This window comes from Eupeodes corollae, chromosome 2 (genome assembly GCF_945859685.1).
Source record: "Eupeodes corollae chromosome 2, idEupCoro1.1, whole genome shotgun sequence".
Classification (NCBI taxonomy): domain Eukaryota; kingdom Metazoa; phylum Arthropoda; class Insecta; order Diptera; family Syrphidae; genus Eupeodes; species Eupeodes corollae.
This window is the reverse complement of record NC_079148.1, coordinates 111,503,968-111,527,211: the sequence shown is the minus strand read 5'-3', so window position 1 is coordinate 111,527,211 and position 23,244 is coordinate 111,503,968. Positions and strand designations below refer to the sequence as shown.

At 30.1% G+C, this 23,244-nt stretch overlaps 1 protein-coding gene across 5 annotated transcripts in view; it reads left to right on the top strand.

Annotated features, from left to right (window-relative positions):
• Window positions 1–2,790: 2,790 nt before the first annotated feature.
• The window catches only part of LOC129945703 (protein spaetzle 5), a 36,721-nt gene continuing 16,267 nt past the window's right edge, over window positions 2,791–23,244 (top strand). Inside the window, exons 1-2 of one of the 5 annotated variants that reach the window (XM_056055565.1) lie at window positions 2,791–3,027; window positions 3,095–3,235. The gene's annotated coding sequence lies outside the window, so the exon portion shown is untranslated. Of the gene's footprint in view, window positions 3,028–3,080; window positions 3,236–14,848; window positions 15,445–23,244 lie in introns of those variants that run through there. The other 4 variants (XM_056055564.1, XM_056055566.1, XM_056055563.1 and 1 more) reach the window with 4 other exon arrangements.

The window sequence follows — 23,244 nt, the reverse complement described above, 5'->3', positions numbered from 1 at the left end:
GGAGAGTCAGTGTCGTGAAAGAAATCAAGTATTTGGGGATGATAAAATCGAGTATGTATGTATATCGTGAAAAAAATGTATTGCAAATAAAACTATTCACCAATCCGACAAATATAAATTATTTCAAGCCGTTTCAAAGTCTAATATGATGTACTACGCACAAGTGTGGGGCCATAAAGAGTATGAGGATGTCGAAAACCTACTCCGGTTGTTTTTAAATCGAATTTTTACCCTTCCTTCAACTACGTTGAACTACATGCTACATATTGAAAGTGAAATTCCACCGATGAAGTTCATCGACACACTAAGGACCCATTTTGATTATGTTGTAAAAATACTTCAAATGGATTTGTCAAGGCTAGTAAACAAAGTTTTGAGCCATTTAGTTTCAAATAATTTCGTACAATCGTGGATAAGTTTCTATGGGTGAAGCGTTTGATTTTGATTTGCAAGATATAACACGTTTAAAACGACAGTTTTACTGTCTTTTATCGAAAATCGACACAAAATATTGGAAGAACTTCACTAACCAGGCCAAGGATTCACATTATAGAGAATACTACAGCAGACTCAACTTCGTCATAGGTGAATCAAATTATTTTCACGACAAGCCTTCAACGGATATAATATCTACGATTTTACGAGCCAGAGGCGAAATCTTGACTCTGAACTTTATTCCTCATAGGCCAGACTTACCTCTTGAATGTGGTCTTTGCAACACCCACGAAAGAGAAAATACTGCTCATTTTCTAGGAGCATGTCCAATTTTACAAGAAATTCGATGCGACGATTTTGGCAGAAATCGATTGGATGTTGAAGAAGTAATAGAGATTTTAAATGGCATGTTGGGCTGGAGCAACCTTTATAAATGTATTCGAACTGCGATGACTTATAGAAATAGATTTAGAACGGAATGCTTTTGATTGTCGTAAATTTATCATCTACTGTATAATGTTTTAAATGCACTTTTTATTACAATGCGAGCTATGAAAAGAATTTATAAATTAAATTAAATACAATTTTTATTTGATTATCTGTCAATCTGACCGACGGTTTCAAAACCAGGTCTTAAAAGACTTGTAAATATTATAATTGTAAACCTGAATTATTATAGTCATAAAGTCTATTCTAATCTAATCTAATCTAATCTAATATGTTCTGCATTTTTCAGAATTTTAAATTACTGAAATATAAAAAACACACAATGTCCGCTCTCAAAGACTTTTACATTCATTTTAATGTTTATATCTATATAATAAAATTTATTTTCAAATTCATATAGTAATTCTGAAAACAATGCTGGTAATGGGATCAATTTGAAGAGATTTAAATAAGCCAATTTAATTTTATATTTAAATATATGTATATATATTTAAAATATGACATTTCTACCAATAACAATTAGATACATAATTATTTTGACAGTTTTATCATCCGGCTTCCTATCTTTATTACTAAACAAAATATGTATTTCAAATGCAAATTTCTTTTAATTTCAATCACACTTGCACACACACACCAAGAGGGCCATCAATATTCCATTAGTATCCATCCAATGACATTGAATATCAAAACTCTAAAATATGCAAACAAATTTGAATATCAAAACTATTAATAGTGTTCTATTAATTCAATTATTATAAAAAGTTTCAACCAAAAATTAGGCATAGCTTCAAAAAATTAGCCGTGTCAATCGAACATCTTCAATAAAGTAGTAGTGTTATATGAATTAAATAAGATATAAATATATTTAAGAGAAAAACGAACTCTTTATTTTCAAATAATTTTGTTTTGATTGTGCTAAGTCTGAAGACTTAAGGGAGTTTTAAAAATGTTGATATGTATTATCCGGTTGAAAAATTTGAAGTTATTTTTATTTACTTCCTTATTTGTGGGCCGTAAGCAGGTTTTATTTCGATGGGGTGGAGTGGGGGTAAAAATGCAAAAATTGGAAATTGGAAGTTGCTATTTTAAAATTAGTTTAGGAAAATAATATGGATTTATTTGTTTTTTTTTTTTTTGCAATTATTAGACGAAAGTAGCTCCAAAAAAATTACAAATAAAGCTGATTTCTGGCAACGTAATAATTTTCAAAAGTTCTGTTAAATAATAAAAAACATACAAGCATTTTATGAAAACTTAGTGCAACTGATATATCGCGTTAACAGTCTAGATCTTCCAACCCCACTTTGAGTGGCTCAGGTAGAGATTGAACCCAAGACCTCTGGCATGACAATTCTACCTTATAGTCATCACGTGACGGTAAGTTTATTTCTTACCAAACAAAAACAGATGTTTTTCTTTCTTAAAAGATGTTGTACATTCCATTAAAGCTTGCTTGTGTATTGGTCTCTTATCCAAATCTAAACAAAAGAGCTGAACGTCGAACTCGATTTATTTTAATTCTCTTTATTCAGAGAGAACTAATACAGTCATAAAATGAAAATGTGAAAGCTTTCTTCTATCAGCTGTTTTCAAAACTTTCACACATGCTTATAGAGCTCCAGTGGTTAGTCAGCAAGGAGAGTGCAACCAAACGGTAGGTGGGAAAGCTTTTTTTTTGTTTTATTCGGCATGGTAAGTTAAAAGATCATAATGCTAAATCCATTGAGACTAAAGATATTTTAGATACATATAGTTTGAGCTCTGCTCTCTATTTAATTTGTCTATGTATATATATACTTGTATAAAGTTTATTCATATTTGTTGGAATAGCTTAAGATTTAATTCAGATCAAAGCTACAAGAAGTCAGTTACACCAATCCATAGGTTGCGCTCGATCGGTAGTCAGTTAGTTGCCGAAAATATCTTATAGTGAACGGAGGTTTGTAAATTTGATCGTGTCGCATTGTCTTAATCGTCGATATATTTTCGTTTAAAATTCCGTGTGAGGTGCTTAGAATGAATTTGTTAATTGAGTGTTATTGGTAATGTTAAAACGATTGTGAAATTTACCAACGTGGGCCTACGAAAGAAGTATTAATAAAAAATAAATAGCACACAGTGATATTCAGTTAACTTTTTTGTGTGAGTTTTAAATGTGAAGTTTCTCCAAATGTTATTTTAATAAAAAAGTGAAGATTGGTTTGTTTAGGTTCCTTAGTCCATTTTCTAATTAAAACGCATTCAAGTGTATCAAAGAACACGTGCATATCTTAAAATAATTCTAATTTCGTACAAGGGAGTACATAGACAGAATATTGTGGATAGTGTACAACTCCATTCATTTAATTGTGTAAGTATTTTTTTATTTTGTTTTAAATATATTATTCACATTGTTCTATTGATTTGTTTATTTAACAGCAAGACATCCACAAGTTGCTATATACCTTAATATACAATCACGTAGTTTGCATAAATAATGAAAGTGCATTGAATCAATAGACCTCATCGGTAGTCTGTCCGTTGTCGGTGCGACAGAGCGGTATAGAGTTGATTATTCAATATAGAATGTTGTTTGAAACATATGAAAATGAATTTTTGAATTTGTTGACAATCATGGAAGTGTTGTAGATTTACATATATATGTGTATAAGAAATTTAAACTTTTTCTTTTTTTTTCTTCACTTTTACAAACCAATGATTTATGGGAAATGAATTTTAAATTAACAATTATAAAATTAATTAATTAAGATAAACCAATTTCGGAATACAAATAAATACACACATAAGATATGAACATAGGTGTCTTGTGTTGTGTTGTGTTGTGTATGTATGAATGTACATTTAAGGTATGACTGTTATTTCATATCAAGTTAAAGTTCATAAAATAAAATATATTTAATTTGTTTAAGTACCAACCAAGTAAAATAAAAAACAAAAATATCTATAACTATTAACATAATGTAGGTTTTGTTAAATTAAGTAAAGGTTATTTAATAAAAATAACAGAGATGATTTTTTTTAACGATGATCTTACTTGATTCAATGGCCAGTTTTAGTGTTATGACTTATGTCAAGATTCAATGCTTTTCGATTTACGAAGGCTATTTCAGACATTTTTTGCGATATGATCTCTTAACTGCTTGGATTAGGTTATTTCTTTGGAGAATTTTTGTCAAGTAATTTTAAGAGCAGTTAGTTTACAAAACTGTTTTATTTGTACATGTTTCATTTTAAACTACATGATTTTAATTTAAATGACTGAGATATTTCATCTCATTTTATTTTTATTAAAAAAACTTTTCGACTTAGTTATTGTTATTGTTTCAGGAAAGCATCTTAATATCCTAAAAGAACTCTTACAAAATGCCTTGGACAGACTAATACTCTGGGCTGATCGGTGTGGACTGGGTGTTAACCCACACAAAACCGATCTGGTCTTATTTTCGAGGAGATACAAAATTCCATTTGTCAACCCTCCTTACATTAAAGGAATCCAATTAAAATTCTCAGACGAGGCCAAATACCTAGGTCTTGTCTTAGACAAAAAACTAAATTGGAAACGCAACATACAGGAAAGAGTCAAAAAAGCTACTGTAGCTCTCTTTTCTTGCAAAAAAGCTATTGGTAATAAATGGGGCTTACAACCCAGAATCACGCATTGGCTATACACATCGGTAATCAGACCGATTTTAACGTACGGTGTGGCAGTATGGTGGACTGCTTTAGAGAAAGGTATAAACAGGGAGAATGTTGAATAAAGTTCAACGTTCAGCCTGCCTATGTATAAGCGGATCGCTTCGCACGACCCCGTCTGCGGCACTGGACACCTTGCTCTACCTTACACCTCTTGACATATTTAGTAAACAAATAGCTGCAAGCTCTGCTATCCGCCTCAATGCTTCGTCGCAGTGGACTAACAACAACATTGGCCACTCCGTAATTCTAAGGTACTTAGAATCAATTCCAAAGCACACAGACTACACCATCCCCCAACTACAATTCGATAGGAATTTCCAGATTTCTATACCTACCAGATCTTTTTGGGAGGATAGGACATTCTTAGAGGATGAGTCAATCCACTTTTACACAGATGGCTCAAAGACCAAAGAAGGGGTTGGTGGTGGTGTGTACTCTGAACGACTGAAATTAAGTCTCTCATTCCGCCTTCCCAATCATTGTAGTGTGTTCCAGGCGGAACTTTTGGCGATTAAGGAAGTCTTGTCTTGGCTCAAAGAAAACGTGATATCAACATCTGATATCCGTATTTTCTCCGACAGCCAGGCCGCTATCAAATCTCTGGACTCAGTCTCTACAAACTCTATAACAGTCCATAACTGTCGATCATCTCTAATGGAGATGGCGTAACAGTTTAATATTCACCTTTGCTGGGTGCCGGGCCATAGAGACATTCCAGGTAACTGTAAGGCAGATGAACTCGCCAGGAACGGTACAGTACAACCCATCCTACCACGTTTGGCAAGTACTGGCATACCAATCGCTACTTGTAAACTGCTACTAATGCAAGACGCTGTGAGGAGGGCAGGCACCAGGTGGACCAACATCACCACGTGTCAAGCCACAAAAAACATCTGGCCAACACTGGATTTAAAACGTTCAAGGTGCTTGCTCTCTCTAAGCAGATCGCATATAAGCTCGATAATAGGTGTCATAACCGGACACTGTCTAATAGGAAAGCACGCCTTGAGACTAGGCGTATTCTTAAATGACTTTTGCAGAAGCTGTATGGACGAGGAAGAGGAAGAAACGGTTCTTCATCTTCTCTGCACATGCCCTGCTCTAGCTCGAAAACGCAAGAATTACCTAGGAGAATTCTTCTTTAACGATCTAAACGATCTAAATCATATCGGGATAATCAGCCTCTCACGTTTCGTAAGAGACTCTAACTGGTTCCATTGAGCTTAGGAGGAAGCCTCAAGATTCATGTGGTATCACAATGGGCCATTAAACTGGCCTAAGTGTGTCCGTTCCATCTTGGACAGCCACTATAACCTAACCTAACCTAACCTAGTTATTGTTAAATAAATAAATTATTTATAAACATCAACTTAACACTCCTAAAACATTACATAAACGAAGCATATATCATTTTAAAATGACAAAATCTTATATGTATTGGAACTGGAAAATACAAAATATTTCTGTTGTGATTGTTACCATAACTTAACACTTAGCAATTATAACTATATTTAATTGTGAAATTGAAATGAGAAAAGAATTAAAAAACTATAAATTCCTTAAGACCGTACGAACGTCACGATCATTCTGGGTCAATAGCGTCGAAAATTGTCTATCTTTGATTTACATAGCTTTTTTTTTACTAATTCTGTTTTAAGTAAGTAAGAATGCAACCTTTAACGTCTTGAGATAGTTTACTTTTGTAGAAAAAAAGTTTTTAAGATAAACAAATGGATTCTGTATGTTTAGTTTTAAAACTTTTAAGGAAGTAATATAGCTAATTCTTAACTGAGTTTTTAAGTGTTTGAAATGTTTCTGTATTACTGGCATAGTATTGGTTCTCCACATAAAACCCTAAATGGGTCAAATCCTGCTCTAAGGTTTCCAATAGACATTCAAAGTTGGATGATCAAACCATTAGTTTGTATTCCTTTGGACCATTTGCACCAAATTGTAAAATACATTTAACAAACTTGTAAGCTAATGGACATATGTAGGCATTTCCACAGAATCTTTCATTTTCAACAATTGAAATTTTTTTTTTAATTTTGAGGCACATCTATAAACAAAAATTTTCTTGAATGTTTATCATCTAAATAACAAGAAAATACTTGCGTGATTCATTTTGAAACACTGTTAATAAATATCTTCCGTTCTGTGCAGTGCAGTGGAGATGTGTGCATTCAATGCAAAACCCTCATTTCATAAAAAAATTTGATTTTGTACTGTCGTACAAACTTTGAAATTTAAAAATTTCTATCAACGGATTTTTTTTGCTATTGATTATTCGTAAAATTATCATTCACAATCATTTATTTTTCAGTAAGATCTTATCGATAGGTGTGCCGCTAAAAAAATAACATATTCTATACCAATCACGTTTTCAATTTTAAACTTTAAAATGCCATTTTTTATTTTTAAATAGAGGCACATGATCTAATTAAATTGTTATTGATTTATTGATTGATAGAGAATAATTTAAGCCTATAAAATACTACCAGAATCGATCGTTGAGAAAGTTCTATAGAGAAAAAGATCAGATTTTAATATTTGTAAAAACGGAGGTACTCTAATTTAATTGCTTTGTACTATTTTTTAAATGGTAGCACACCTTTCTTTCGAGGTTTTTCTGTCAGTGTATATTATAAATAATTATAAATTGATGATGTTAAGTTGTTTTAAAGGTCGTTGAAATGTTTTTTGTTTACAAAACTTAATAAATTTGCATCTGGTACGCTTGAAATTTGCAATATTTTTTATTAATTTTAATTACAAATTTTAATCCAATCAAATCTTAAGTAGGTTATATAATTGAAATAAGTCATGATAAGAAAATCTATCCACTTAGAAAGTGCCAATTTAATTTTTAAGGCTTAATATACTGTGGTAACATGAAAGTTAAAAATACTGTGGAAATGCCCATGTATGTATATGAAATGTGGAAATTGAAAGTTTTCGTTCATCTTATTCAAACATGAATTCATTCTCAGCACTGAAAATGTAAATAATTTTTCCAAAGAATGCTCCTTTTAACCCCGAACATCATTAAACTGTGCGATTTTTGGAAGGTTGCTTTACTAGAAATTAAACCACTTTCTTTATCACTCTTCCAACACTTACATTTAATATTTTTAAAGATTTTCTTGATTCTTTTCTTATACGATAAACTTAACACATATTCCAAGTCTTATTAATTTAATATATATAACTTTAATTGTTTTTCTAAAAAATGAGTGTTTATCGTTTTGACTTCAAAATTAGGACATACAATATTACACAATATCATTAATTAACATTTCGCACCTTTTGGTTGCATGTAAGCTATTATTTCCGAAATATTTGACTTAATGCCTAATATTTAACAATTTTGGATGAAGTTTATTCGAAAATTATGGAATTGCAAGTTAAAAATTTAACAAATTAAATCAAATTTTATTTATTAAACTGTACAAAAATGAAAAAAGACTGGCGGGGGTACCTCAACCAACATGCGTCTCCAGTCAGCTTGGTCCCTAGCTAGCTGTCTCCGGTTTCGCACGCCAAGTTGGTTAAAGTCTTTTCCCACCTACGTGCGCCACCTGAGTCGCGGTTTTATTCTACTTCCCCGCCGTCCCTCGGTATTGAATTTGAAGAACTTCATGGCTGGAGCGTTGATGTCCATTGGTCTACATGACCTAGCCTTCTAAGCCATTGAACATTCATTCTGGTAACTAGGTCAGTGTCGCTGTACAGCCCGTACAGTTCGTCGTTATATCTTCTCCTCCATTCTCCATCTATTTATAATTGACCAAAAATCACCCGAAGAAATTTTCTCTCGAAGCAGCCTAAGACGCTCTCATCTTTCTTTGACAGGGTCCAGGCCTCAGCGCCATAAATGAGAACCGGGATGATGAGTGTCTTATAGATGGTGATTTTAGATGCTTGAGAGAGGACTTTACTTCTCAATTGCCTTCTAAGTCCAAAGAAGCAGCGATTTGCAAGAGTTATTCTTCGTTTGATTTCAGCGCTGGTGTCGTTGTCTGTGTTAATAGCGGTGCCTAGGTAGAGAAAGTCCTTAACTACCTCAAAGTTATAGCTGTCCATAGTGACGTTTTGTCCAAGACGTCGTTGTTCAATGTCCATTTTTGATGACAGCATATACTTGGTCTTGCCATCATTGACCACTAAGCCCATCTTCTTCGCTTCCGTCGCAATGCTCAAAAGCTGATATCACGCTTTTAATTATGTCAATATCATCTGCGTATCCGAGTAGATGGATGGACATTTGGAAGATTGTGCTTCTAATGTTGACGGTTGAGTTTTTCACAATTCTTTCCAGAATGATATTGAAACAGTGCATCGCCTTGTCTAAAACCATTTTTGACATCAAATGGATCGGTGAGATCTTTTCTGACCTTGATAGAGCAGCGTTCAATCTCCATCGCCATTTTGCATAAACGGATACGTTTGATAGGGATGTCAAAACTAGTCATTGTTCTGTTATAGAGTTCGTTTATATGGATGCTGTCATATGGCCTAAAGATATAAAGAGATGGTGGGTATCGATTTGAAGATGCTGGGTTTTTTCCAAGATCTGCCGTAGTGTGAATGTCTGGTCGATAGTGGACTTTCCTGGTCTAAAGACATACTGATAAGGATCAGGTTGTTGTCGAACGGCTTTACGCGTTCACATTATATGGCAGAAAGGATCTTGTACGCAATGTTAAGGAGACTGATGCGTCTGTGGTTGGCGCAATCTAGAGGGTCTCCTTAGACTAATCAATTTAAATTTGAGTCAAATATTTATATTGGGATTATTATTTATCATATAAAATCAAATTTCTTGAGTTGTCACTAGTTAATTTTGACATTGCGGTTTTCATTTAACTCAAATTATTCAATCTGGTGGTGAAATGCCCTTTTTTCCAAACGATCCAATTAAAATACTTTGTGCCATTATTTCAATCCAATATGTATAACCTTTAAGTTTATTTATTAAATTATTGTGATTGCGTCGATTGACAGATGATTTATTTGCATTTTACCATCACCTGATATTATTTATTAGACCTTTTCCTTCTGTTGTTTCAAACGAGTTAAGTTAAAACAGATGTTATTTTTGGTTTGTCTTTCGTGTAAGCAAAAATTAAAGAAATATTTAAATCCTTGGTAATTTACAAAAGAACTTCACATGCAAAATATTCTATAAAATGCATTTGTAGGTATAATTTATTCAAGAATGTAATAAAAACAAATATTACAGAGGGCGTTGAAACTTCGTGACAAACAATTTTGTTTGTTTTTAAACCTTAACTCATTATTATGAATGTAGGTGCATTCACGATCAAATATGAGTGCTTGTAGAATTATTTGTTACACTGAACATAAATAAATTAAACTTATTAAATTATTCAAGGTTTGAACAAAAAGAATGTTTCAGACTATTCATTAGGAATGTGGTGAATTTCTGTACGATTGGACCGAATAAAATTAAAACAAATTTAAATTCTCGTCGTGACTTACTAAGAATAATTTTAAGGGTTATCCATTTTACGGTTTCAAAAGTAAACTTAAATAAAACACTTATTAAATATTGTTTTGATAATATTGCTTTTTTATTAGAATGTTTGAACGTTTAAATAATTTTTAAAAAACTTAATCATTTAATCCACTTTTTGACACATATTGGGTAAAATTATAACAGCTTACGTAATTTATTTTAATCAATAGGTGCTAGTTCAAAGTTTAACCTCAAAAATTGATATTTGAAACAAAACCTTAAAAATATAAAAATAAATAGAATTGAAAGACCCAAAAAATAAGAGTAATTTAAATTAATTATTTATTTTACCTCTATTTTTAAAATGCGCATTTTATTATTTATTTATTAAATCTTAAACCTTTTTGTTTGTTTTTCTAAAACTGCATATATGTATTATATATATGAACCTAGTTATCTGCAAAAGATGTTAATAAGTTTTAAAACGTGCGGACGCCGTCGATGCGAATCAGTTCATTGTTTAAGTTCACATACATTGTTCTTCATTCAAAGTTGCCTCATTTTAAACCTCCAGCTACAGCATACAATGCCGCATAATGATGCTATGTACAATATACATATTTGTATACATTTGGTTACTAAAGTGCGTTCGAATATAGAAATAAAAATAAAAGAAAATCTGCAGCTTAATCCATTGTCAAGACGTAAAAGTTGAAGAAAAATAAATATAACTAACAATAAATCGCAAAAGCAGTATTTGAAAGTAGATTTATTGTCCAACTATTACTTTTTCAAAATTTGACCTTAAGCTTAACATATATGTCCTAAATACGTCTGCGCGCAAAATTTACAAGCATATATGTATGTATATACATATATATCCTTTCAATGTATAATTACAGAAGGTGGTAGTCTATTGAAATAATTGTATTTAAATGAATCGAGTCAAGATGACTACGAATGTTTGGCATCTGATCTCAAAGTATTACTATTGATGGATCACTTCCATAACAAGTGACTTTAACGAAAGATCAATCTTTGATTGCTGTGTCAATAAGCTTTACAAAGGAATACCATCTATAAAAATGTCTTCATTAGACTCTAACTAACTATAATCCAGATGGTGATGTAGTGTTATTGTAGTGACTTTAATTATTGCCTCTCGTTATGTTTCTGCTTAGGGCATTGTATAGTTACCATGAAATTTGTACATTTAAATTGACAATAGTGATGACATAATAATCGGCGTTTCAAGCAAAATTTTAGATCAAAGCACTCGATCGATACTAAAACCACGTCATTTAATATGTTATCAATTTTCAGCAGATAGTAATTCCTTGTTCAATTTGTAGAAAAACTCAAAGATGGTATTAAATTGCTTTAAATTTAAGGGTTAGAGTTTTATTTTTTAATTAAACTTGAGTTTCTGAAAAAAAAACAAACAAAATTAAATTAAGTTTTACACCTCTTGATATTATTTGGCTATGAATGTAAACAGATGTTAAACTTCGTATTGGAACCGCCAAAAACACTGATATCGTTAACGATAAATCAAAAGTTTACTACTGGAAATTATTCACTGCACTAAAGCTAATACTTGAAAATAGGTTTTACTACTTCAGGTAATTCGAACAAATGTTAATAAGTTGCGTTCGTTTTTTGTTGAAAATGTGGCTCACGAACCTTCAGAGATATTGGTTTCAAATAAATTTAGTTTAAGAGATAGTACCGTCAGAAGGTGCAGAAAGGATTTAAAAAAAAAAGTTTTGACGTTTTGAGTTCAAATCCTGCTACATCTAAAGTTTTTTACGGGCAACTGACATTGTCCTTCAAGATTAATTCGTGTCATGAGAAGTACTTTCTCAAAAATTCCCTTCGGAATTGGCTTAAAACTGAAGGCCCTTTCCATCCCTGACAACATTACGCGGACCCAGAAATGGAATGAACACCGGACTTTTCTCGTACCGAATATATTATTTATCCAACTGTTAGTTTGTTTGTATAAAAAATACTTATTTAATAAAATTTGTAAGAACTATTGTTTGACTAGAATATTTCGAGTATAAATAAAGATACTAAATACTAAAATTATTTCATTATCAAATATTGTTGCTAACTTGGGATAATTTTCTTAGAAAAATCCAATACTTTCGGCATAGAGGAACTATGTATGTGGTCAGTATTGTATTATTAAGAAAATTCGAACTTTAGATTTTGATCAAACATGACATTACGATAACAGAGAATTCAAAAAAGTGGGTCCCCTATTCCGTCGGTATGTTTTGCCTCCCTCCATCAGCCCAAACCATTGGGTCAGTTGTGTTCAAACTTGGAAATGAAGGTTTAAAGGACATCCGCGTTAGGCGTTTTCGTCGTTTTGTTTAAAAAATCAAAAATAGCAATATTGTCTACTACATTTTTTTGGTAAAAAATCGAAAATTCGAATTATCAAAAACCAACTAAATTTCTTTTAAATGTTGTTTCTTAACTTTGTTTTATAAAATAAATAAATATATTTTTAAATTGGTACGGAAGGGTACCACCATAGAACCGATATTTTGTTTTTAAGTTTTCTTAAGAACTAATAAACTGTTTTTAATTACTTTTACATCTGCAAAAGCATTTGTATATACATAATATTTGAAATGTCAAAAATTTCATGAATTATAAATAATCTCATTATTAACTTCCCATAGGGAGTTCTGTAATCGGTCCAATTTGTAGAATCGAAATTTTTGACATTTCTCTATGTTTTAAGGATCCGAGAGTCCAAATTATTTTTTTTTTAAAGAGATGTCTGTGCGTGCGTGTGTGCTTAAGTTCGTACCTCCGTATATTTGGGAAGTTTTTCCGTCGTCCACAGCTCAAGAACTAGTAGAGACATCGACTTCAAATAAATGTTGTTATACAGATAATAACGCAGAAAGATGCAGAAAGACTCTCAAAAGAATTGAGTGAGTGGTTTTTTTGTTTACTATAGCAATTTAAGAAACATTTGCTAAAACTTTAATAAATATCGAATTGTTCGTTTTTTTATAAAAAATAAAACATAAAAAGGCATTACTAGAAATTGATTTAATTATTTATTTTTTCTAAATTCAATATCTCCAAAATAGTTCAACATTTTCTAATGAAATTTTAATGTACAACGTATATTTATAAGCACTAAGAAACCGCATATCAAAAATAGACAAATTTTGTACATTCGAAATTAATTTAAAAAAATTAAATTAAACAATACGAAAACCTCCAAAAAATAACACTAAACTCATAAAAAACCGTTTCGACTCAAGTTATATGACAACAAATCTAGAGAAGGGAACGAATGGGAACTTAGAATTTTAGGTCATATCCTAGCCTCTTTTTTATATTAATTATTTTTTTTTATGAATGCTTATAAAGACCTAAAGTGAAAAGTGGTTCAATACTTACTCTACTTAAAGAACATGACACATATGTACATACATATTGTGTCCCTCAAATCAACTTTAGAATTACAATAATTTCCCAATAAATTAAAACCTTTCTAAATTCTTTAAGAATATGAACTTATTTTATTTCCTTCTTGAAAGTTTTACAAAGAATGGTCTGGTGTGTACACAAGTCTTTATCACGTTGACTTCATATTCGTCAATAGAAACAGCAAATTCTAGCTTGAAGTTTCCTGCTTCTTAATCTCTCTGTCACCCACACCTATTTCTTGCAGTTCATTTTTTTATTTTTCGTTTGTTTATTTCTAACTCAACATGGTATGCAAAATTAAAAAGTAAATACAAGATTTCGAATGACCCTCAATATTGTTTTTGTTTTCTCTCTGTTGTGGCTTGTTTCATGGTCTTAATAACTCAGAGGGAAACACCAACATCAGTAACTAACAAAAATGTAATTTTATTAAAAGCAGACGCCAATCATTTACATAAAGTTTAAACAATATAAGCAACAAACGACAATAATAAAAAAAAAACTAAATTAAAATCCGGCATTTTGCTGTCAAAAAACTAACACAAAACAAGACCAGTTTTGACTTTATCTCATATTGAACAATAACTACAGTCAAGATACGCGTTTGGATAAAAAGTTTTTTTGTTTTGAATAAAATGGGAAAAAATATTTAAAAAAACCCATATTTACAATAAAATTATTATTAACATGATTCATAACTCTTATAGTTTTGTTATTAGTTAAACTTAAGCACTTTTTCATTTGTCCTGCTTCCGAGGTTGACCAGAAATATAAAGAGATATAAAAAGTCTGCCTTAAGCGTAGGCATTAGAACTCGAAACAATGAGCCTTTACTTTTAAGCACACATGCCAAAGCCACCTGCCTGCAGCTGTAGGTTTGTATTTACGTTTGTACAAATTTGAAAAGAAACATTTCTATTCAAAATCCCAAGTCATAGGTAGTCAATGTTCAAACTGACACGCCACACCACGCCATGCTATAAATTTTTATTACACATTCAGATTCAGGGCCAGAACGTAGGTATAAAAAAGCAATAATTAGTAAATGGGTGTAGTACTTCTGAGCATGAGCGATATTTCCTGTGGAAAATAAATCTAAGTACTCCACATACTTACATTATAAATAAATTCGCTTACCTGCTGAATTGTTAATTGCGACAAGTGGAACAATTGTGACAATCGCAACGATCTTTGTTTCTGTTGCATGATCTGTATAAATCAAAAGTTTGAAAAGTGAGTTGGATACCAAATTAGATTTATCTCGACATGTACCAGATAAATTTTAATTATCAAGCAAAAGTAATTAAATTGAATTAATCGACCTTGCGCTTGAATAACTACCTCTGATAACACCGAAAAACTGTCCATTCGTCAGTTGAAACAGGATAGTGGAGCCCCAGTAAAGCGTATAGAAGTCCGCGACAAAAACCTTCAGAAAAATCAAATCAATTCTCAAGCCATAGACTTAGAAAAGTTAAGAATGCAGCCAAGAGCTGTCCTGTCAGAATAGTTGGCCGCAATTAATCAAACAGAATGCAAACGCTCAAGTAAGACATTTGCGAGTAGTGCAAATCGTGAGTGGATACACTTGCAGTTTTAAGGTGAACATTGATCAATAAAAATGAGGAAGCAGGCACTTACTTATATTGGCATTTAATTTAAATAATAAAACAGTGCAGTGCAGTGCATACTAGCCAATCATCGTCGTACTCGCAATATTCGAGCAGATACTCGAACTGAGTAGAGTATTACACGTGACGGCATTTTTAAAATCGAACAGATCGGGAGCATAAATAAATCGCGAGATAATGAAGTGATATTGTTTATGAGATCATGATTAGATTTCAATTTTGTGTTGACAAGTTTTTCTTTTCCTTTGAATAAAATTAATGTTTAAACCTTATGCGAATTTTAAATAAATGGTAAGTACTCATGCCTTACCAACTGTTATGCACAATTAAAAGACAATTAATGCGAAAAGTGGATGAATGTTTTACATTCATTAGTTTGAGTTGCAGACAAGTGATCATTAATCACAAGTAGGTAAATGGCAGTGTATGTAAGTGAAGACATTTGTATAGATTCTTAATATTATGTTCGCGGGTCAAGATCTTAGGTCGTGATAAGTAAAAGTAAGGTGGGTGGTATGTGATTGAAAAAAAATTGAGGTGCGACCAAAATTGTTTGTTCCAATTTGTTGTAATTTAATATTAATTTATTAATTATAGTTTGACATTCATTTTAATCTGATCCGGCTAATCTATAAGACGTGGGTTGACACATAAATCATTGCGTCTTAAATTGTGTTTTAAATTACTACTATCAGTTGGTAAGACTTAATTTTCGACTCGAATACGTTGGTAAAAATTATAGATATTGCCTTTAAACTAGTTTCATCTTTTAAAAAATGTCGATTTTAAAGAAAAATCTAACAGTTTTTGCATACAAAAATAAGAATTTATAAAAACTTCTACACAAAATTGGTGAAAACTGATGTTTGATTCGAATAACTTGAAAATAAATGAATGTCTTGACATACAAACGATTTCATTTTATATTATTGTTCTATTTTAGTTAAAATAAGGTAATTTTCTTTGAATTATTATGTCTTAATTATGTACAACTCTTACGTTTTTTTTTACAAAAAACAAATACATACTAACTAAAAAAACAACTAAGATCTGTTTAAAAAAATGGATTTCCACTCAAGTGTCTTGAGTACAAACACAAAATATTACTGTTCATATTTTTATGGATTTTTAGAAAGTCTGTTTGTCAAGGGTAGGTATCATAAAAAACTGTTTTTTCATATTGTTTTTTTTTTTTTTTTAGTAACACATGAATATTTTACTATTACAATATTTTCAAATTAAAAAATTCAAAATCAAAAAAATATTTGTTTGCGTGTTTATTTACTCACAGTTAAACAAGTCACTTAAAATAAAATAACTCACTAATTTTGTTAATATTTTTTCGGCTTGAAATCACTATTGCCAGTTTGTATCGGCTTATTTTGAAATAAGAATCATTGCAGCACGTTGGTTTAAAACTTGAAACTTTGTTTATTATTCTCATCTCTATTGTTTTTTATCTCATGCGACGAAAACAATTTGAGATTTAACAAGATTTTATAGAAAAGATTCGCCACACTGATAACTTCCCATTAATGTTCTTAGAAACAGACCTGATATTTTTTTGAAGTAAGATAAATTGTCTTTTAAAGAACTTCGAAAACTATGCAATCTAAAATAAAAACTACTTCTTTTGATATTGTTTCTTGATACTTTCTATAATGTTGGATTTTTGTCTAGTATTAGTTTCTACACGTCAAAAATGTGCTTATTAAATAAATGTCCAGACATTTGAGTCAAAACCCCAATCTTTACCAATTTTGAGCAATATTTTTTGCATATTAATAATTTTGTTTTATTTAATTAAACTTTTAATATTTATTGAAATTAATTTGAAGTTATGAACTTTATTTTCTCCATTATTAACTTCCCATAGGATGTTATTGTAATAGGTCCGATTTTTCGAATTGAAAATTTTGACATTTCTCGATGTTTCAAGGTCCCTAAAGTCGTGCCTGCGTGTGTACGTACGTTTGTATACGTCCGTACGTTCGCGACGTTTTTTTCGTAGTCAATAGCTCAAGAACCAAAAGACATCTTCAAATAAATATTGTTATACATACTTGTATAATAATGCAGAAAGGGCTCTCAAGAAAATTTCGTTGTGTTTTTTTTTTAAAGGTGAACATTTTGGTTAACCCTAAATATCTCTCAATAAAACTAGACTTGAATAAAATTTTATATTATATATTCTAACTTGATACAAAACAAGTATATTCTTGGAAAAAAATCCAATTAACGGTTTTTTTATAAATCAAACGAACTGAAAAAAAATGTGTCACCTCGATTTACGAATAAATATGATTGTAACTTCAAAACAATTTTGAGCAACGAAGAACAACATTTTTGATATCTGCTAAAATTTTGAGAAAAATCAAATTGACGATTTTTTTTTATAAAAAAACCTAACATTACTCAAAGTTGGAAGAAATTGAATTTCATTTTTCCTTTCAAAAACTTGAGATTATTGCTTCAAACTTATTTTATCTTATAAAAAAAATTGTCATCAAATTCAAAATTGACAGTTTTTTTTTTTTTCAAAACATAAAAACCTAAAAAAAAATTATAATAGTTATTAAAATCTGAATTTGGACTCAAAAATCTTTTCAAAACTTTGCGTTATCGGCTTTAACTTACTTTTACCTTTTAACAATTTCAACAATCGATAAAATTTTGAGAAAAATCGAATTGACAGTTTTTATTTACAAAAAACAGAAACCTAAAAAAAAAAACAATACTAAAACTTTGTAAAAATTTACTTTCGACTCAAATAGCTTCTCTAAAATTTAAAATATTGGCTTCAAACTTATTTTTTTAACAGATCATATTGTTTTCTTTATTCAGCAATTTTTTATAAAAATCCAACAGTCCGCTTTTTCATAAAATAAAATAAAATAAAATAAAAATTGATGTTCGGTGCTCGATATCTCTCAAATTAATTTCATTCATCCGATTTGTATTTTTCTTAATTTAAGAAATGCTTCTAAAATTGGTAAACATTTCTATTCAACAAAACTAGATTTTGAAACTAAACTGTTTATATGAAAAATACTGTTGGTAGTTTTGAAATTTTTAAGAATAAGTCAACTGTAAACTTTTTTAACCAAACACGAAAACCTACAAACTTTTAAGCGAGAAAAATCGACAAAGGAATGGGAATTTATCAGTGTGGGTCCTCTTTTTTTTTAAATCAATGCAATTCTGCAGTACAAATTTCTTGATCACGAAAATAAAATTTCAAACTTACGAGCATGAGTTGAAAGTCGAGAAATGTTAATTTTGAATTGAATAATAATACAAAATATTTGGAATATTTAAAAAATCAAAAGTACGTGCATTGAAGCAAAATCATAAAATTTCAGAAATTATTCTTTATTTAGACAAAATTTAATAATTTCATTTTTTTTTCGAGTAATCGGCATGGTAATAAGTTAAATGATTTGCCTAATACAATTTTTGTCTATAGCTACTCTTTCGCAATGCGATAACTTTTTAGCTGTATTATTTAAATAAATTGCATTAAAAAACAATATCCAGTTCAGTGAATAAATAAACAAAAAATCACAACACATCCAATGAATTAAATACATTTAATTAGTGTAAAAAGATACAAGATATAATAAAATAATTTAATTTGAGATTGCAATCAAATATTACATTAAAGTATATTTTATATGAACCTATTAAAATTGAGATACTCCCTTTTTTGTATGACGTTCATTCTCTGCAATTCAAGTAATTTAAAACATTTTTTAATTGCCCTAATTATTTATTTTCCATTCTTTTAATCTTTGCACAGATTAATATTACTAGGATAACGAAAATATTGTAGTTTTTTTTTTAATTGTAAAAATTACTATAATATTTTATAATACACAATTCGTTATATTCAATTAAGGTATGTTTTCAAAAGTTATTTTGAAAACTTTCATGCTCTACAAAAGGGGTTTAAAAACCTCATTATGATTCATCGACAAAAAGCCAATTAGATGATTTTCGGCAACTTTGTATGTTTAGTGAAACCTCTGAGCTTATACCCGAGTCTAATGATAGTTTATAGTATTTGACACCGTTTCTTACCTAAAAAACTGTACATGATTCAATTCAATAATATTCTTGTCTGAATAAGTAAAACAACTTTAAAGTAAATATAAAACGCCATTAGTTTGTTTCAAATTTCCAGATCTAGACATTTCACTGTTCTTATTAAAAGTGTCATTTATTTAATAATCAATTCTTCAGTTATAAAGGAATCAAGCACAAGCTTTGGATTCCATACAAATTTTTTACACAATTTGGCCACACATAATACATTTTGAAATCTTTTAATCGGTCAAAGGATAAAAAAGCTTGTGACTCTGAAAAAAGATTTTAAATTCCCCATAACAAACAGAGGATGTTATTTTAAGGCGTGTACTTTTTTTTTTTAAATGGTCTTTTTGACCGCTGTCTTATTTATTTTAATTCGTTAAATACAAAAAGGAACAATACTTTTACATAATACTTATAATCTAAGTTAATTATTCTAATCTGCTAAAGAGCATAGTTTTAAATTTAATGCATTTTAGATTATAATTAATAATTAGTGCGAACTAAAAAATTGCAAATACTTTATACGACTGGTGAGTGTTGAAAGGTTTTAAAGCGAGCCTTTGAGAGTAAATGTGAAGTGTATGTTCATGTGACCATGGAAGAAAGCGAACTGAGTAGTAAGGTGACCACACTACAAAACTATATTTAAGTATAGGTCTTACAAATGAAACAAAGAGAAGCTTAAGAACGTGAAGGTCATGGGAATCGCGACTGAATCTCTTAGTGTATTCTAGGATCCTATTAGCTTTCTAAAAAAAGTTAACTTGGGATCAAGAATAACACATTAATTTGAAAACATAGAAACTGTACTTTAATGACATGTAAGAAACGTATAAGTAAAATGAAAGGGAATTTCGTTTTGCGTGTAAAACTCCTGGTTTTAAATTTGTCAACATTCAGAACGAGACAATTTTTATTGCACCATTCCCTAAATATTAACAAGTCTTCTTGCCAAAGTAAACAGTCAGAGGTTGATCTTATACTTTTGAAAAGCTTAATTTCATGAGCATAAAGAAGGACAAACGAATTTTGTATAATCAAAACTAAGTCATTTATATATTAAAAATGAGGCTGGGATGCGACCCACACTGATAACTTCCCATCCCGTCTGTCGATTTGTCTTGCTTAAAAGTTTGTCTAGATTTTATTTTTTATGAAAAAACGGACTGTTGGATTTTTATATAAAAATAACTGACTATCGAAAACAATATTTTCTGTAAAATAAAATAAGTTTGAAGCCAATATTTCAAAGTTTTGAAAAGATATTTGAGTCGAAAATCAATTTTTACCAACTATTATACATTTTTATTTTTTGTAAAAAAAGTTTTAAATTGATTTTTCTCAAAATTTGTCCTAATGTTGAAAACAATATTTTTTATAAGATAAAATAAGTTTGAAGAATAAATTTTAAGTTTTTGAAAAGATATTTGAATCGATATTCAATTTTTACCAACTTTGAGTAATGTTCTTTTAAGATTTTTATTTTTTATAAAAAGAACTGTCAATTCGATTTTTCTCAAAGTTTTATCAGATGTCAAAAACATTATTCTTTGTTGCACAAAATTGTTTTGGAGATGAAATCATATTTTAGTCGTAAAATTTTGGAGGTGACAATTTTTTTTTTTTCAGTTTTTTTGATTTATAAAAAAAAAACGTTTAGATGGATTTTTTTTTCAAAAATATACTTGTTTGATATCACGTTACAATATATTATATAAAATTTAATTCAAGTCTCTAGCGTTTTTGGTTCGTAAGATATTTAGGGTTAACCAAAATTTGCACCTTTTTTTCAAACTGCTAAGATAAAAAAACCACCCACGCAATTTTCTTGAGAGTCCTTTCTATATTTTTATGCCTTATGATCTGTGTAACAAAATTTATTTGAAGTCGATATCTCTTTTGGTTCTTGAGCTATGGAAGACGAAAAAAACGTCGCGAACGTACGGACGTACGCACGCACAGACATCTTTCTAAAAATCTTTTATTTCGACTCTAGGGACCTTGAAACGTCGAGAAATGTCAAAATTTTCAATTTGACAAATCGGACCCATTACAATAACTTCCTATGGAAAGTTAATAAATAAAATTGAACCTAAATGGCTTCCCTGAGGGACGCCAGAATATACAACAAATTGATTCGAATACTCATTACGATAGACAACACTATACATTTTATTTTTTAAATACGATACGACTAAATTTAAGAAGTTGACGTTTAAACATTAATTGTTTAGTTCTAAAATTAATGTTTTGTGATTTAACTTGTGAAAGGCTTTACTGAAATCAGTAAATAGACAATCGACTTTTCCATATTTTTCAATATCACAACTAATTTGAAATATAATGAAGAAAAGTACATTACATCAAAAGACACATGATTTATGCTCAGATTGGTTTGTCATTTTATAATAAATATGCTAACTCCTGAACATCTTTTGCAAATAGGAAACATTTATTACCTATTAAATGCTTCGGTTTGCGTGACGCAAAAAACAATAAATGAATTGAAGGAAACTTTTAGTGTGAGCATGAGGACCTCCAAGATCGTGCAATTCAACAGTGCTGAAATATTGCTCACATTTTTTGAATATTTGTCGTCTCGGCTTGAATTTATTCTTGCCAGTCAGTTTAATTTCTTCTTGAAAACTAGACGTCTAAAAAATCGCCCTTTACTAACAGTATGAATGACTGAGATAATGTTTTTTTGTCCTATTTGATCGAAATTGCATATCTCAGCATGGTACTTAATTATGATTTTGTTTTCAAAAAAATTATTTATAATTTAAGTAAATAAACAACACCTCAAGCTTACATGTTTTTGTTGTTCAATTAAATCGACAACAATAAAAAACATTTTTTACGAAAGGAGAAAGTGAGAAGCCCAACCTCAAAACACAGTATTGAGTAATCAAAATAAATATCCAAACATTAATTTACCTAAGAAAGATTGACATTGATCCAAAGACATACAATTTTTGAAGAAAGGTAATATAACAAAAACTCTAAAATGTAAATAGACAAAAATGATGTAGCTTAAGGCATTTTTGATGTAAGGCCACAATAAACTTTGTAAGGAAAAAAAAAGAAAACATCGTCTCGTAACGTTAACTACATTACTATAATGATCATTAAATTTTAAAATCATACATCTTATCCGACTACTTTAAACCTTAACTTGTTCTATGAATTTCTTTTTGTAACCAATATTTCCACTAAGAAAAACAATTTTAAAAAAGTCATTAGCTTGGACTAAATTACATATTTTATAACATTTCAATTGCAATTAATCGATCTTAGACTGTGTGGAAGATTTATGACTGACAACCATGTGAAGCCCGTGTTGTTGTTTTGATTACTGTTGAAATAAAGTGACACTTCTTTTCGAATAAATTATACCTACCTACTGTTATTTCTATTTTAAAAACTTCTTGCCTTTAAGGCACGTTTGTTTCTTCAAAGAAAAAATATTTGATAGCGATAGACAATCACTCAACACCCAAATGGTTTATGTAATAGAATATTATAGTTACGACAATTATTAAATCAACAACAATCCATATAAGGTAGTAAAAAATTGTAATGACTTACTACATTTATGTCTGTTGTATATGTATATTGAATTGTGACACTGTGTCAAAAGAGAGACATTAAGTGCTAACTGTTTTTCAATTAAACCTTATTGACAATGACTTTGTCAACTTGAATATTTAGCACAAAAGTTATGTAAAGTCTAATTTTTGTCTCTGCATCGGAAAATTCCTATATAAAAAAGTTGTTGGTAAGCTTAAAACGGTGAAGTAATAACTTATTCGAGCTTAAAGTCATCTCTTCCTTTGGTTCAAATTAGGTTTAATTTGTTTAACACTTTGTGATGACTTAATAGTGCACATATGCTAATATTTGTCATAAATTGCATCGATCATTGCGCATACATTTTATATACGTACAACATGCCTCTGGCTCTTAGACTGGCTCATGAAGTGTGCAGTGCGGTGACCA